Genomic DNA, 17,892 nt, shown 5'->3' on the forward strand with positions numbered 1-17,892 from the left:
GTGACGTCAAACGCTCATGATTATTAATGAGGGGAGGGTGCTCCATGTGGAGTGACGTCACCCGCTCATGATTATTAATGAGGGGAGGGTGCTCCATGTGGAGTGACGTCAAACGCTCATGATTATTAATGAGGGGAGGGTGCTCCATGTGGAGTGACGTCAAACGCTCATGATTATTAATGAGGGGAGGGTGCTCCATGTGGAGTGACGTCAAACGCTCATGATTATTAATGAGGGGGGGGTGCTCCATGTGGAGTGACGTCACCCGCTCATGATTATTAATGAGGGGAGGGTGCTCCATGTGGAGTGACGTCAAACGCTCATGATTATTAATGAGGGGAGGGTGCTCCATGTGGAGTGACGTCACCCGCTCATGATTATTAATGAGGGGAGGGTGCTCCATGTGGAGTGACGTCAAACGCTCATGATTATTAATGAGGGGAGGGTGCTCCATGTGGAGTGACGTCAAACGCTCATGATTATTAATGAGGGGAGGGTGCTCCATGTGGAGTGACGTCACCCGCTCATGATTATTAATGAGGGGAGGGTGCTCCATGTGGAGTGACGTCAAACGCTCATGATTATTAATGGGGGGGGGCTGGTCGACGTGGAGTGACGTCACCCGCGTTACACACAAACAGACATTCTTGGCTGATTATAATAGTAATTGGCGACGTTTCGGGCAATGCCTGTTTATTATTTCCACCTTTGAGGAAAATGTCACAAACCTGCTCTGCTGACTCAGGGGCAGGGCGAGCGTCTTGTCAATCGCTAAGCTACGAGTTCAACTCCTGGTTGAGGGATTGACGCAGCCCATCATCCTGATTTGTGCGCATAAAATAGGTACCACCATTGTGTGCGGAAGTCTAAAGTGGTTATGTCGTAGGGGCCGTCCATAAATGACGTCACGCGATTTTGGGCGATTTTTGACCTCCCCCCCCCCCTTTCGTCACACGACGTCACAAAAAGTCAGACTCCCCCCCCCCCCCTCAAATATGACGTCACAAAGGTCTGCCCCCCCCCCCCCCCAAATTTTACATGCTTCAAATCGCTTTAAACTATTGTCATTGTAGTGCGTATTTAATGTGCCGCTGCACTCTGATGTTGTAGGAGAAAACATTTATTAAAAAGTCTATTTAATTAAGTAGAACGTGTTGTCTATATTTATTTAAAGTTGCGCATTTTGATGTGACGTCACATTTCTCAACCCCCCCCCCCCCCTTCGTCACACATCGTCACAAATGTCTGACCCCCCCCCCCTCCCTAGGTGCGTGACGTCATTTATGGACGACCACTTAGCTGCCAGCCATTTAGTACGTACGCATGGAGGGGGGAGGGGGGTCTACTGACAGTGTGCGCATAGGAAACGGGGGGGGGGGGGGTGAAGCCTCGACAATAATGTGTCTACTTTGGCCTTCAAATGAGTTAGAGAGCCCGACAGTGGACTATCTGTTTGCTTAAACGCGTTGATATTATTAATCCTTGATCGTTCTATAGGATTCGGGGGGGGGGGGGGTGCGTCAAGGGGTAAAAAGTGTAAAAAGTCCACTTGCGTACATGGAGGGGGGTCAAGTTTGGACAGATTTTTGCGTACCCACTAAATGGATGGCCCCTGATGGCTTAAGACTCAGCCCCCACTATAGGAACGTGACATTTGGTGGTGTTCATTCAGACGCTGTCTTTCCGACAGCCCTGTTCTTCACCTGAGGACGGCTGCTTGCGTTGTGGCCGAAACGTCGTGAGAATTGCATTTTATTATGTTTAATTTTTATTATTTTATTATTACCCTTCTACGTGACTTCACCGAAAGAACCAAGACGATTTCCACCACCGGCTCTTGAGAGCTGTAATCAGGAGTCCGAGTTCAACTCCCGCTTGAGGAATTGACTCAGCCCATCATCCTGATTTTGGTGGATAAAATTAGTACCACCGTTGTGCGTGCGTAAATCAAAGGCGGCTGGGCCTTTATGGCTTTAGACTCCATCCCACCACTAATACCAGACCTGCAGACGGGAGGGCACATTGGGAAATTCCATCTTTGCCAACGACGAAATTTCAATTTTCCCTTTGTGTTTTGTGTTTTTTAAGTGAGCCGTTGTCGCCACCGCGGGGGGTGGGGGGTTGGTGCTTGAATCGAGCCGCTCTGACGCAGCCTACACACGTTCCGGGGCCACCCCCGTGTCGCTCCGTCACGTTTTACTGGGGCCCATCGAGCAGTCAGCAGCGTTCTCGTCTGGGATGTGATCTCGTCTTCTGTGTGTGCAGAGAGAGAGGGGTTTGTTTGTTTGTTTTGACTTTAAACGACGACAGTGTGGGGGTGGCAGCGGGCACTGTGCGTTTGACGCTGCTGTCTGTAAGCACGCGCACACACCACGCGTACACACACACCACACACGTACACACCACACACACACACCACACGTACACACCACACACACACCACGCACAGACCACGCACACACCACGCACAGACCACGCACACACCACACACACCACACACACACACCACACGTACACACCACACACACACCACGCACAGACCACGCACACACCACGCACAGACCACGCACACACCACACACACACACCACACGTACACACACATCACACACACACACGTACACACCACACACACCACACACACCACACACACACCACACACACCACACACACACCACACACACACCACACACACACACCACGCGTACACACACACCACACACACACCACACACACACCACACACACACCACGCACACACACCACGCGTACACACACACCACACACACACCACACACACACACCACACACACACCACACACTCCACACACACCACACACACGTACACACCACGCGTACACACACCACACACACCACACACACACACCACACACACGTACACACCACACACACACCACACACGTACACACCACACACACATCACGCACACACCCACACACACCACACGCACACACCACATGTACACACACATCACACGTACACACACACACCACACACACCACACGCACACACCACGCGCACACACCACGCACACACACCACACACACACCACACACACACCACACACACCACACACACACACCACACACACACCACACGTATACACACCACACACACCACACGCACACCCTACACGTACACACACACCACACACACCACGCACACACACACCACACACACACATCACACACACCACACACACACATCACACACCACACGTACACACCACACACACCACATGTACACACACCACCCACACACCACACACAAACCACACACAAACCACACGTACACACCACACACACCACATGTACACACACCACGTACACACATCACACACACCACATACATCACACACACACCACACGTACACACACCACCCACACACCACACACAAACCACACACAAACCACACGTACACACACCACACACCACACGTATACACCACACACCACACACACACCACACACACCCCACACGTACACACACCACATACACCACACGTACACACGCACACCACACACACACCACACGTACACACACACACACCACACACACACCACACGTACACACACACACCACACGTACACACCACACGTACACACCACACGTACACACCACACGTATACACACCACACACACCAGACACACCACACACACACCACACACACCACACACACACCACACACACACCACACACACACACACCACACGTACACACACCACACACGCACACACCACACCACACACACCACACGCACACACACCACACGCACACACACCACACGTACACACACACGCCACACACATGAGCGTCAGGATATACATTGCAAAGCGATGTGCTGTCGTTGCGTGCACGCTATGTATGCATGTTGAACTTATTTCACACCGTGCGAATCGGAGGTAAGGGTAAAGCACAACAACCTCCGTGCCGTGGCTGGATGCTCAACCCAGAGTTGGTGTAGATTGTGTCTTGTGTGAGGGTTGCTCTTTTTATTAATAATATCTAGGAGAGAGAGGATTTCAGATCCATTTTACTGGTAGGAACCCCACCTGGTTCCACCAGACCACAGGGGATTATTGTGTCCGTCCGTCGTGCATCCAAAAATGGGAGGGGTGGGGCTGGGTGGCGAGTGGCTGGGTGGGGAGGGTGGGGCTGGGTGGAGAGGGGAGGGTGGGGAGGGACTGGGTGGAGAGTGGCTGGGTGGGGAGGGTGGGGAGGGCTGGGTGGAGAGGGGAGGGTGGGGAGAGGCTGGGTGGAGAGGGGAGGGTGGGGAGAGGCTGGGTGGGGAGGGCTGGGTGGGGAGGGGCTGGGTGGAGAGGGGAGGGTGGGGAGGGGCTGGGTGGGGAGGGGCTGTGTGGAGAGTGGCTGGGTGGGGAGGGCTGGGTGGAGAGGGGAGGGTTGGGAGGGGCTGGGTGGGGAGGGTGGGGAGGGTAGGGAGGGGCTGGGTGGGGGGTGGGAGGGGAGGGGCTGGGTGGGGAGGGGCTGGTCTCCCCGTGGTGCCCTTATAAAACTCAACGTTTAACCTACTCACGCCGGCTTGTGCCCGCCCTCACAGTCGGCCATATTTGCGGAATACACCACGCCGCCGTTGACCCTGGCCATTGACCGAGCAACCCAACGTTCCTACCAGCTCCCTCCGCAGGAATGTATTCTCCTCCATGCAATTAGCTCAAGGTGATACGGGGGAACCAACGCGGATTTTTTTTACTTGCTTTAACGGCGACAGAAAGATGGTCAATAACTCGATCCGGAATACAGAGAATCTCAACAATTTTTGGAATTTATTGACTGTGCATTGGTTCGTTATGCACCATTGACGCACTCCGCACAAGGACACGAACCACTTGTTGCGGATAATAATAATTTCCTGACAACCAAGTACAGCCAACTCTTCAAAAACCCTCGGCAACATGGACAGCATCTACACAGCGCCCCCGTGTGTCCACAATCACGTGACCGTCGCAATAAAACGTGTACAGAATAAACTCCTTTAAAAAAGTTATTTTTAAAAACAACGGTTTTGTAACTACTTGGTTTAACTCGCGGTCGAGAAGTACGTCAATGCCGCCTGAGACACGCGGCGCCTGCTTCTTGTGCGAGCGTTTTTTACCGACACAAATATATAAATAATAAGGCGTCCATACAAATAGTAAATTGCTTTAAAGTAGCGAATTAATTGATTAATTGATGCCGATTTTGATACAGGCATTCATTGTCACCGGATCTGAGTACGTGTGCAAAATGTGGAATTGATTGGACAAAGGGAAGTGAACGAAATTTTGATTACAAGATTTGACCACGACAAACAGGAAACACATTCCTGCGGAGGGAGCTGGTAGGAACATTGGGTTGCTCGGTCAATGTCCAGGGTCAACGGCGGCGTGGTGTATTCCGCAAATATGCCCGACTGAGGGCGGGCACAAGCCGGCGTGAGTAGGTTAAACGTTGAGTTTTATAAGGGCACCACGGGGTGACCAGCCCCTCCTCACCCAGCCCCACCCCTCCCACCCCCCACCCAGCCCCACCCTCCCCACACAGCCCCTCCCTCCCCACCCAGCCCCACCCTCCCCACCTAGCCCCTCCCCATTCTCTCCACCCAGCCCCTCCCCACCCAGCCCCTCCCTCTCCACCCAGCCCCACCCACCCCTCCCGTATTTGGAATGCACGATGGTCAGAATAATCCCCTGTGGGCTGGTGTAACCAGGAGGTTCCTACCAGTATCAAGTTAAGTTAAACCGTTGAAAAAATCGACCACCGTTCGCACCCTCACGCACGCTCCGCTCTTGGGTGATGAGACAACGCGGCAGAAGTGAACGGCGCGCGACGCAATCTCTGGACTTTGTTTTGGCGCGGCCAGCAGCGCTCTGAACAACTCGACACAGCGGCGTTGTCGGAACCTCACTGGCACTTCCGCCAGTTGCTTTGAGCAACTTGACGCGGCTGCCGTCTTGGTCACGGAGTTTACGCTCTCGGTGAACGCTCTGAGAGACTCCACGTGGCGCCTCCAACCGCACGTTGAACAACTCAACGCAGCGGCAGCCTTGGACACTGAACCGCCAGCACTGCAGTAGTAGCTGGTCTTCTCCAAGAGTCCCTTGGTCGTGGTGAGCGTCGATCGTCCTTCCCTTTCCCCGGGCGAACGTCGACCGCCCCGGCGATTGCCAAACACACCGCGCCCGCCGGGTGAACGCCAACCGGCCCGGCGGACGCAAAACACGCAGCGCCACCCGGCGAATGCCGACCGCAACAGAAGGCCCCCCACGGGAGCCCCCCCCCCGGGCCCCGTCGAACGCCTGATTTTATTTTACCACTCTTGCCACCAATCACGCATAGCCCCGTCGACTGCCTCTCACCGCACGCCAACCGGACTGCCCTGACTGGCCAATTCGTGTCCCACCCCCAGTCAAGGCCAGACTGAGTGACGCCTTGGCTTCTGGAGGTGGGAGGTTTTTGGGGGTTTTTCCCCACAACCACTCGCCCCCCTTGACCCCATGTAACCTTGGCCACCTCGGCTCGCCCCCGGCGCGACACCGCTCGTCCACACCGTTACATCTTGCTCAACCAAATCTTGCTGACAATAAAAACTGAAGAAGGAACGTCTACAAGTTGTTGGGACAATGTCAGACGCATATCTCAATAAGAGGAACGATAAAGTCGTCCACTTGACCGATGACAACGGAGAGCAAATCAAGAACATCACCAATCTCTCTCTTAAAATAATGTTTTTTACTCGCATTTCATGAATCCAAACATGTAACGCCTATTTGCAACTCCGACTAAAACTTACCTCTAAAGCGGCTTGCTGTAAACATTGGAAGTGATCATCACAGTGATACAGGCGGTGCACGGATTAATTATTAATGCCGCTGCAGACTTGACTCCTTCAGCCTTGCCAGAAAAACTGAAATCGGTTGAATTCTGGGGTCTGCTTATTAACGGCTCAGAAGATGACGAACACAGCAGGAAATAGGTGTCCATCGTGAGTGCTTTGAACTAACGGGAATATTCTGACTTTCTCGATGGGATTTAGGCTCAACGGCAAATTGGATAACCGAGGCATAAGTTTGGTGCGTACCAATTTCATGTCTGCCGATACTCGTGTGAGGACCTCGTGCATAAGGTTACGTGAACCCCTGGCAATAGCCATTGTAACGGCTAGAGAGAGAGAGATGTGTGTACTGATGATTGAAAGTGTTGCGCTCTCTCCGTCAGGGCCTTCACCTCCGCCACCAGCGAGCAACGCGAGAGTGGAGCAGATGCCCGGAAATTCAGGTACAGTAACCTGAGCCTAAATCTCGATTTAAAGCTTTCGTGACTGCAGGGATTCATCTTCTTGGTTCTTTCGGTAAAGTCACGTAGAAGGGAAATAATAATAAAACATAATAAAAATAAAACATAATAAAATAATTCTCACGACGTTTCGGCCACAACGCAAGCAGCCATCCTCAGGTGAAGAACAGGTCTGTCGGAAAGACAGTGTCTGAATGAACACCACCAGGCTTGGCAGCGTATATTTAAGCTGGGTTGGACGGGGAAGAGTGCCTTGACAAAAGAATTTGCATATCAAGATGAATTTAGCATATTTATGGGAAATGCAGATATGGGATTAGTCACTACTTGTGGAATGCGTAACCTGAGCCTCTTGATTCATAACACTCAGATAAGTAAGATGTAACCCAGTGCATAGTTTTTTTTATTTTTGGCACAACACATCTCGTTTTATTGGTTTTATAAACCTGTTCATAATGTCGGAATATATGGTATCATAACGTAGGATTATCAAGGCTAGGCATAGTTTGTACTCTAATGGTAGTGTCTTCTGCTGCCAAAGCCAGCCTAACAGGATTGTGGAAACTATTGAGTGAGAAATTAAGCCCTCGAATGTTTTCCGGGCTTGTGGCCCGGTGTCAATAATGTTATACAAATCTGGTCACATACATACAGGATTATAAGATGCACCCCCAAGTTTTAAACTAAAACGAAACTTCATTTTTTTTACCAGGTAAGGCCCCCTCTGAGTTCTATGGCTCTTTTTCATAAGCGACCTGGTCACAAATGTGGGAATTTATAGCAGCCCGATACTCTGAACGCATATTTCTAAATGTGGAGGGAAAAACCAGAGGACCCGGCCAAAAATCCACGTGACCATGGGGAGAACACTCAAACTCCACATACACAGGCGTCGGGGTCGGGATCGAACGCACGACCTCCTGCGTACCAGGCTACCGCGGCGCCCCAGTTATGCTTTAAAATACAGGAGAAAAGAGGAAACAGAATTCTTCATCTCCAGCCGGCGCTCAACCCAGCACCGCTCGTGTGACATTTACACGCGGATTGAGCCACGTTTAACTTGACGGCCGCAAACAACGGGCGCACGCTTTGATGAGAAATGTCAATCACGTCCATCGCAGTGGATCTTCCGACCTTTTGTTTTCACGGCATTCGGCCTGTTTCTCCAACAGGGGAAATACGTTTGTTACGAGTATTTGTCACATTTGTGAATAGACCAGTTTTTGCTTTTAACTTTTTAGCTCATTGACACCAAGCATAACAGGACCACAATGAAGCAAGGCAATCGGAACAAAAATAAAAACGAAAACGACTGTCATGAAAATTTACAATTTGGCAAACTTAAGGCGACTCGTGTCATTCTAACACGTGCGGTGAGTGAGTTTTCACTTTGAGATTTACAATTTGCACTTTCTTTGATATACAATAACACTCTTTGCATGGCATAGAATATGTGTGCTCCTAGTATGGATAAGGCAACCAATTGAAGGGACGTCTGCGTTTTTAGCAAAATGTTTTTTTTTTATTCTGATTTTTATTTTATTTTACTTTTTAATGTTTTTACCTACGTGACTTTACCGAAAAAACCTAAGAATATGAAGCATGAAGGTGACTACGACTGCCCTAACCCTAACACCAGGCCAGGGGATGACTGGCCCTGGTGAGACAACATTAACTAGTCTGAATAAAGACGGCAGACTAAGATCAATCTTGCGACACTGAGAGATCTAAACAATGGTAATTGACCATATATGTCTGGAAAGTATTTACTGAGTGGCGGGTGTCGTGCATTATCTCATCACGCACGGTCAGCGAAGGACCGCTGGTGCCAGACTCGTGGCCTCTTGCGACAGCATTTGCGTAAACTGCTCTTACTACCGTGCCAGTGTACGGCACCAACATTAAATAACCAAGACTGCTTTAAGTCGATTAGGCTAAGCGATTTTGACGACATGAAATCTCCTTCTTGGTTCTTTCGGTAAAGTCACGTAGAAGGGAAATAATAAAATAATAAAAATAAAACATTATCAAATACAATGCTCACGACGTTTCGGCCACAACGCCATTCTGACGCTGTCTTTCCGACAGACCTGTTCTTCACCTGAGGACAGCTGCTTGCGTTGTGGCCGAAACGTCGTGAGAATTGTATTTTATTGTGATAAATTTTTATTATTTTATTATTTCCCTTCTACGTGACTTTACCGAAAGAACCAAGAAGATGAATCCCTGCAGTCACGAAAGCTTTAAATCGACATTAAATCTGCAGACTAAGACTTGACTCCATTTCTCCAGGTCGCATAGACTAAGACGGTGACTGTAATAAAAACATGCTGGCTACATTAACACCGCCCGAGTGCGGTGGTAGGAGCACCGACTTGGCAGCAGAAGGGCTCGTTGGCATGAGAACGAACTCCACCGTGGCCCCGTGCCCCTTCCACTCTTTGTCCACAGAGGCGGGGGGGCCACACCGCCGAGAGGGAAAGTCCACCGTCTCCTCGAAGCATGGACAGGAACAGACGCCTGGCAGGTCACGGGTAACGACGACCCCCCCTCCCCTTCCCCACAACCGAAGTCATCCTGACATGCATTCTGATCGATCACAGTAATAATTCTCAGCCCTGTGTTCATCCACTGCTCGATGAAAGCCTCCCCAAGCTTTGTCTGTCCCTGTTTAGCCGTACTTCACAATGGTCAATGTGGGTTGCTGAAGTGGGGGGTGGGGAGGAGTGATATTAACCGAAGCCGGGAATCGAACTCAGGTCGGTGGGGTCAAAGCGCACTGCACTAATCACTAAGCCCTCGTATCGGCACGTAAATATATTTCTCCCCATTGCATCTTGCATTACTACAACCGTCGTTGTTCCCGTAAACTTCACTCGTCAATTCTTACGCTCGTGCTAAAGACTCGGGCAACTACACTATTTCGTCTCATGCATACTGTGTTCAATCACCATACCACTCACTCACTCACCCATTCACCACACTGCAGGTAAAAGCGTTCTCTTTCTGCTCCTTTCACATCATCGTTAACCTGTGCAAACCCTCGTCAATGCTTTTTTTTCGCCAGCGACTGACCTTCACCTCGTGCTCCCTCATCTTGCCTCCTCACTCTTGCCAAACCGCTCTTCCCCCCCGTCTCGCCCCACCCCTCCACGACTCTAGGGCGCCCACTCCTCCACCGCCAGGACAGACCCTGACACCAAGTGTAGCTTCTGCCACAAGGGCGACGACGTGCTGATGCTGGGAAAGCTCTACGTGTCTTCCAAAAAGATCGCGGCGCATCACAAGTGCTTGGTGAGGACGTTGCCCGGTGGCTCAAGTGAATTCATTTTAACCAAGGGGAGCAACTCGGGAGGTCGGAGGCACTGGGCCAACACCGCTGAGATGCTGGGTTAAAATTATACGGCAGAGCGCGGTAGGAAAATAGCTGCCCTCTACTGCGCAGACCAAGACACTCGCGAAGGGATATCAGAGATGGATGGCTCTGTACAATTCTAGCATGAAGGGTTGCACGGAGATGTTGGGGTGGCTCAAAACTCAGAGATGCTGAGCCGACACGGCTGAGGGTCCTTGGCAGAGGTCGCAAACGGGTTTTGATTCCTTACCCGTACCCGTACCCGGCCGCACCAGGGTCGCAAATAGGTACCCGTACCCGTACCCGGCCGGGAATGGGTACCCGTACGCTACCCGTACCCTACCCGAAATGAGTGACAAACGGTTACTCACCAGTGACTCACGGCCTACCCGTACCTGTACCCGGCCGCACCAGGGTCGCAAACGGGTACCCGTACCCGTACCTGGCCGGGTACAGGTAGCCGGGTATCGGGTAGCCGGTTGCGACCTCTGGTCCTTGAGTTCGAATCTGGGTATCGGCCACCTGCAATTAGACCAAGTTCTCTTGTTTAAAGATTTTGTTGGTCTCAGCCCATAAATGTGTCAGTAAATTAATTATTTTTGTATTGCAGTTGATCAGGTATGTCACCTTCCATTTGCTCCACAGCTGTTTTCATCCGGAACAATTGAAGGCCCAAAGTCGAGCGGGGAGTTTGGAAGTTTTGACGTCAAGACGGTTATGAAAGAGATAAAGCGCGGGAAGAGAATAGTGAGTCTGCTTCACCACCGGCACCCTCGTCCCAATGAAGTTGTTATCATTTACAACAACGATCATTGTCGTTTGTAAGAACGATGTTCTCTTCCGGGAACTCCTCTTTCCTACCATATACCAAATGGTTTCAGCTGAGCAACCCTATACACAGGACCCTCATCAGAAATGGGTCTTCAGGCTCAAAGTTGTCTTGGATGAATTAATTATATTCATATTTTGGTGGTGAATAAACCGTGAGATATTTTTATTAATTGAATAATTACGACTGACAATCCACAACGGCTCCACGCATTTATATATTTTTAAATAATGCACATTATTTACATGGCAAAGTCTCGCTTGCTCTCAGGGCCCCTTCTCATTCGGGTCACAATTAGCATCTGTGGCCAATTTCTCTTTCACAGGTGTTTTTAACACACTTTTTTCATGTTCTTGATTCTTTCGGTAAAGTCACGTAGAAGGGAAATAATAAAATAATAAAAATAAACCAATAAAATAACATATTCTTTTATTAAAATAACATTATTTTATTATGTTTTATTTAGATTCTTTCGGTAAAGTCACGTAGAAGGGAAATAATAAAATAATAAAAATGAAACATAATTAAATAACATTATTTTATTAAAATAACATTATTTTATTATGTTTTTTTATTATTATTTTATTATAAAATAACATTATTTTATTGAAATAACATTATTTTATTATGTTTTATTTTTATTATTTTATTATTTCCCTTCTACGTGACTTTACCGAAAGAACCAAGAAGATGAATCCCTGCAGTCACGAAAGCTTTAAATCGAAACTTTTTTCATGGTTGATGAGCATAGACTCAAAAGGCCAAGTGGCCAGTAACAAACAGCACTCTTGTAATTATAGTAGGTAACAGTTCATACGGTGCTTGAATTTACAAATATTTTCAGAAGAGCTTTGGAAAAGAGACGACGGGAGGGAATTCTAAAGTGGAGCAGTCCATGGGCAGACGCAGAGAGAGAGAAGTGTTGTGATCTGCAGTGTGGTGATCGGGTGAGTGAGTGGGTGAGTGAGTGTTGTTGTGATCTGCAGTGTGGTGATCGGGTGAGTGAGTGGGTGAGTGAGTGTTGTTGTGATCTGCAGTGTGGTGATCGGGTGAGTGAGTGGGTGAGTGAGTGTTGTGATCTGCAGTGTGGTGATCGGGTGAGTGAGTGTTGTTGTGATCTGCAGTGTGGTGAGTGGGTGGGTGAGTGAGTTAGTGGGTAAGTGAGTGAGTGAAGGGGTGGGTGAGTGAGTGAGGGGGTGGGTGAGTGAGTGCTGTTGTGATCTGCAGTGTGGTGATCGGGTGAGTGAGTGTTGTTTTGACCTGCAGTGTGGTGAGTGGGTGGGTGGGTGGGTGAGTGAGTGGGTGGGTGGGTGAGTGAGTTAGTGGGTAAGTGAGTGAGTGAGGGGTTGGGTGAGTGAGTGAGGGGGTGAGTGAGTGAGGGGGTGGGTGGGTAAGTGAGGGAGTGAGTGTTGTTTTGACCTGCAGTGTGGTGAGTGGGTGAGTGAGTTAGTGGGTAAGTGAGTGAGTGAGGGGGTGGATGAGTGAGTGAGTGTTGTTTTGACCTGCAGTGTGGTGAGTGGGTGGGTGGGTGAGTGAGTGGGTAAGTGAGTGAGTGAGGTGGTGGGTGAGTGAGTGAGTGAGGGGGTGGGTAAGTGAGTGAGTGAGTGTTGTTTTGACCTGCAGTGTGGTGAGTAGGAGGGTGGGTGAGTTAGTGGGTAAGTGAATGAGGGGGTGGGTGAGTGAGTGAGTGTTGTTTTGACCTGCAGTGTGGTGAGTGGGTGGGTGGGTGAGTGAGTTAGTGGGTGGGTGAGTGAGTGAGGGGGTGGGTGAGTGAGTGAGTGAGGGGGTGGGTGAGTGAGTGTTGTTGTGATCTGCAGTGTGGTGATCGGGTGAGTGAGTGTTGTTTTGACCTGTAGTGTGGTGAGTGGGTGGGTGGGTGAGTGAGTTAGTGGGTAAGTGAGTGAGTGAGGGGGTGAGTGAGTGAGGGGGTGAGTGAGTGAGTGAGGGGGTGGGTGGGTGGGTGGGTGAGTGAGTGAGTGTTGTGTTGACCTGCAGTGTGGTGAGTGGGTGAGTGAGTTAGTGGGTGAGTGAGTGAGGGGGTGGATAAGTGAGTGAGTGAGTGTTGTTTTGACCTCCAGTGTTTTGTTTTGACCTGCAGTGTGGTGAGTGAGTTAGTGGGTAAGTGAGTGTGTGAGGGGGTGTGTGAGTGAGTGAGTATTGTTTTGACCTGCAGTGTGATGAGTGAGATGGTGGGTGAGTTAGTGGGTAAGTGAGTAAGTGATGGGGTGGGTGAGTGAGTGAGTGAGGGGGTGGGTGAGTGAGTGAGTGTTGTTTTGACCTGCAGTGTTTTGTTTTGACCTGCAGTGTGGTGAGTGGGTGGGTGGGTGAGTTAGTGGGTAAGTGAGTGAGTGAGGGGGTGGGTGAGTGAGTGAGGGGGTGGGTGAGTGAGTGAGGGGGTGAGTGAGTGAGTGTTGTTTTGACCTGCAGTGTGGTGAGTGGGAGGGTGGGTGAGTTAGTGGGTAAGTGAGTGAGTGAGGGAGTGGGTGAGTGAGTGAGGGGGTGGGTGAGTGAGTGAGTGAGTGTTGTTTTGACCTGCAGTGTTTTGTTTTGACCTGCAGTGTGGTGAGTGAGTGAGTGAGTGGTGAGTGTTTTGACCTGCAGTGTGGTGAGTGGGTGGGTGGGAATGATTGAGTTCGTGGGTAAGTGAGTGAGTTAGTGGGTAAGTGAGTGAGTGAGGGGGTGGGTGGGTGAATGAGTGGTGAGTGTTTTGACCTGCAGTGTGGTGAGTGAGTGAGTGAGTGGGTGCGTGAGTGAGTGTTGTTTTGACCTATAGTGTGGTGGTTGAACTCGGTGTGGTGGTGGATGAGACGAAACATGGGTGGAGGAATCAGGAAGTGAAGTTCGCGGGAGCAGGAACCATGGACTGTTGTAGCGATGGTGTGGAGTGAAAAATGAGACGAGTGAGAGAGAGAAAAATAAGTATAACCCGCAAAACAAAGTTTTTCACTATAAATCCTTTATATGCGTGGCGGCTCGAGTCCTCTCATCCTCTGGCTTGAGATGGCTGCCACCTATGGGTCAGATGATTGCATTGCACCATTAAGCAATTGGTAATTAAATATAATATTTTTGTCCTAAAAAGTGTACAATTTTGGAAAAAAATATTCACGAACATTAATTGTCACGCACAACGAGTCTGTGTGCAAAATGTCAGCTCGATTGGATCACGGGAAGTGGGTTAAAAAACGACCGAAAGATGTGCACGGTCCTAAGCAAGCAAGCGAACTTAATATAAAGGATTTAAAAATGTTTTCGCCTGTGGAGGACGCGGGGATCGATCCCGCGACCTTTATCATGGGAAGCGAGGGCGCTACCAACTGCGCTACTCCGCCACGGCCTGTGGAGGGGTTACGCTCTGGGCTCTTACACTCTGACGTTCAGCCAAAGCCATGAATGCGTTCTATTTGAATATATGTAAAATATTTTTTTTTGCCTAAAAAGTGTAAAATTTTGGGAATTTTTTTTCACGAACAATAATTGTCTGGCACAACGAGTCTGTGTGGAAAATGTCAGCTCGATTGGATCACGGGAAGTGGGTTAAAAAACGACCGAAAGATGTGCACGGTCCTAAGCAAGCAAGCGAACTTAATATAAAGGATTTAAAAATGTTTTCGCCTGTGGAGGACGCGGGGATCGATCCCGCGACCTTTATCATGGGAAGCGAGGGCGCTACCAACTGCGCTACTCCGCCACGGCCTGTGGAGGGGTTACGCTCTGGGCTCTTACACTCTGACGTTCAGCCAAAGCCATGAATGCGTTCTATTTGAATATATGTAAAATATTTTTTTTTGCCTAAAAAGTGTAAAATTTTGGAAATTTTTTTTCACGAACAATAATTGTCTGGCACAACGAGTCTGTGTGGAAAATGTCAGCTCGATTGGATCACGGGAAGTGGGTTAAAAAACGACCGAAAGATTTGCACGGTCGTAAGCAAGCAAGCGAAACTTAATATAAAGGATTTAAAAACCCCTCGCTTGTGAGAAATGAGAACAAACGTGGAAATGTACCAGGAAGTTCACAGGAGTACGGTTGCATATGTTGCCCGAGATAAAAAAAAATACACCACTGCTCCTGTTAAACGACTGTGTTATCAGTGACACAATCACGAATATGGATGGCACAGCCACAATACGATGTCATGTATTGCAAAAGTATAAATATAAACCTCAACTAGTCCGTTATCGCCTCTTGACAATTGCAGCTGTTCACATTTTTCCCCGCCATGAAATAGCAAATGTTTCCTGTGAATATGTAAAATATGTCATGGTTATCTTCTTGATTCTTTCGGTAAAGTCACGTAGAAGGGAGATAATAAGGTGAAGAACAGGGCTGTCGGAAAGACAGGGTCTGAATGCTGTGAACGCTGTCTTTTTGACAGACCTGTTCTTCACCTGAGGACGGCTGCTTGCGTTGTGGCCAACACGTCGTGAGAATTGTATTTTATAATGTTTTATTTTATTACTTCCCTTCTACGTGACTTTACCGAAAGAACCAAGAAGATGAATCCCTGCAGTCACGAAAGCTTTAAATCGATATGTCATGGTTACTTAATAACAGTTTAATTTACAGCCCTTTGTCAATTCGCTGCTGGGACAAGGACTTGCCCTGCTGCGTCGACCATGGTGGTTGTTTGACCAAACTTCACCACGTTGGTCAGTGTGGGTTGGCGAAGGACCGATTCAGATCTCGCTTGCCCCTAATGTTGATCATGTCCGGGACTTCAACTCGGGTTGTTTGGTTCACAGAGCCGTGTGTCATTTTCCTTAAGGACCCTGTACTCGGATGCTTTTGTTGCTGCTGTGGTCATGCACCACGGATTGCCCGTGTCCATGTACAATAGCCGGGTAACTGTCTAAACGGAATGACATGATCATCCGTGTAAACGATTGAAATAAAATTAAATCGAATAAAACGCTGTGCCCGCACCACCCTAATATTGCTATTGAATTCAGTTTGTAAAACTTCACTTTCAACCTAAGTTGACATTCTCTCCAGTATGGTACTGTAATGCTTACCACCCCCCACCGTGTATCCACATGGCCTTTTGTAATCTTTCACAATCAAATATAGACGAAGAAAAGAGTCATCTTACTGCTTATTTACAATTGGGGTTTCACTGACAAGCTTGTGAATAAACGATGTTTTTTTCGGGATATATACGTAACAAAGAAAGCATGCTGATGAAAATTTTAAACATCCTGAAATATGATATATTCGTTTTAGACTTTCACCCTACTGGCCTTCCAGAATTGCGTTATATCCAACAGCTTTTTTTTTAAGCACAAAGATCCGGGCTGATATGGGCTTTCTGGGTCGAATCAGCAGAGTTGTGCCCGTTAAACTTAATGCCGGACACGTTTGTCAGATGTTATTGGTATGAGTGCTCATGCCTTAACAATTCGGCCCTGTTACAGTGCAAAAAGCAGCCGTGCGGAAAAATCGTTCCGTATTGTTTTGTTTCACTGCTCGGCCACCGGCGGCTGTTATTTTCGCTGCAACGCCTCCCCACCCTGTGGAACCTCATCCCAGAGGTCGCAACCGGGTACCCGATACCCGTACCCTACCCAATAGCCGGGTACCCGTACCCAGTCGGGTACGGGTACCCGTTTGCGACCCTGGTGCGGCCGGGTACGGGTAGGCCGTGAGTCACTGGTGAGTCACCGTTTGTCATTCATTTCCCAACGTCTTGTCTCTTCTCACAATTCAAGTTCCTAGAATCAACCCACCCACGCCTGCAACATGGCTTCATCCCAGAGGTCGCAATCGGGTACCCGATACCCGTACCCTACCCAATACCTGGCTACCCGTACCCAGCTGGGTATCGGGTACGGGTACCCGTTTGCGACCCTGGTGCGGCCGGGTACGGGTAAGGAATCAAAACCCGTTTGCGACCTCTGCCTCATCATCTCTGCCTCTCCTCAAAACCTTCCTCTTCAACCCCCGTGTCTTCGGACTCAATTGCTTCTTCTTCTTCTCTTCTCCCCCTTGCTCAGTCCGTCCCCTTCCCATCCCATTTCGGGTGCATTAACAAATGTAAGTTCATATTTTTTGTCGAGCATTTTTCTTAGTTTTTGTGCTGGGCTCCAGAATTAACAATGGATATCAGCTACATTCCCGGCTGTGTGGTATTCATGCTCGTTTTTATTTTTGTTGTTGATTTCTTTTGACAGAAATGCTCCAAATGCAGAAACCAAGGGGGCACGATAGGATGTGAAATAAAAAAATGTTCCAAAACCTACCACTACGTTTGCGGGAAGATGGACTGTGCTAAAATCATAGAGAACTCCTCGAAGGGCATCTACAAGTGAGTGCAGTGGCACAAAACCCTCGGCGATGTTTGTAACCCCACAGGGATTGTGATGTGAGCCGTTGCTGGCACGTTCGCCGCTTCGCCT

At 49.2% G+C, this 17,892-nt stretch overlaps 1 protein-coding gene across 1 annotated transcript in view; it reads left to right on the plus strand.

The window, feature by feature from the left end:
- The first annotated feature begins 2,180 nt into the window (after nucleotides 1-2,180).
- Nucleotides 2,181-17,892, plus strand: part of LOC133353941 (histone-lysine N-methyltransferase SETDB2-like) — a 56,669-nt gene continuing 40,957 nt past the window's right edge. The window contains exons 1-6 of the transcript XR_009756503.1: nucleotides 2,181-2,353; nucleotides 7,236-7,295; nucleotides 9,765-9,847; nucleotides 10,476-10,607; nucleotides 11,314-11,415; nucleotides 17,668-17,801. The gene's annotated coding sequence lies outside the window, so the exon portion shown is untranslated. The remainder of the gene's footprint in view (nucleotides 2,354-7,235; nucleotides 7,296-9,764; nucleotides 9,848-10,475; nucleotides 10,608-11,313; nucleotides 11,416-17,667; nucleotides 17,802-17,892) is intronic.

Source organism: Lethenteron reissneri, chromosome 45, assembly GCF_015708825.2.
Source record: "Lethenteron reissneri isolate LAM-NWPU_2019-01 chromosome 45, ASM1570882v1, whole genome shotgun sequence".
Classification (NCBI taxonomy): domain Eukaryota; kingdom Metazoa; phylum Chordata; class Hyperoartia; order Petromyzontiformes; family Petromyzontidae; genus Lethenteron; species Lethenteron reissneri.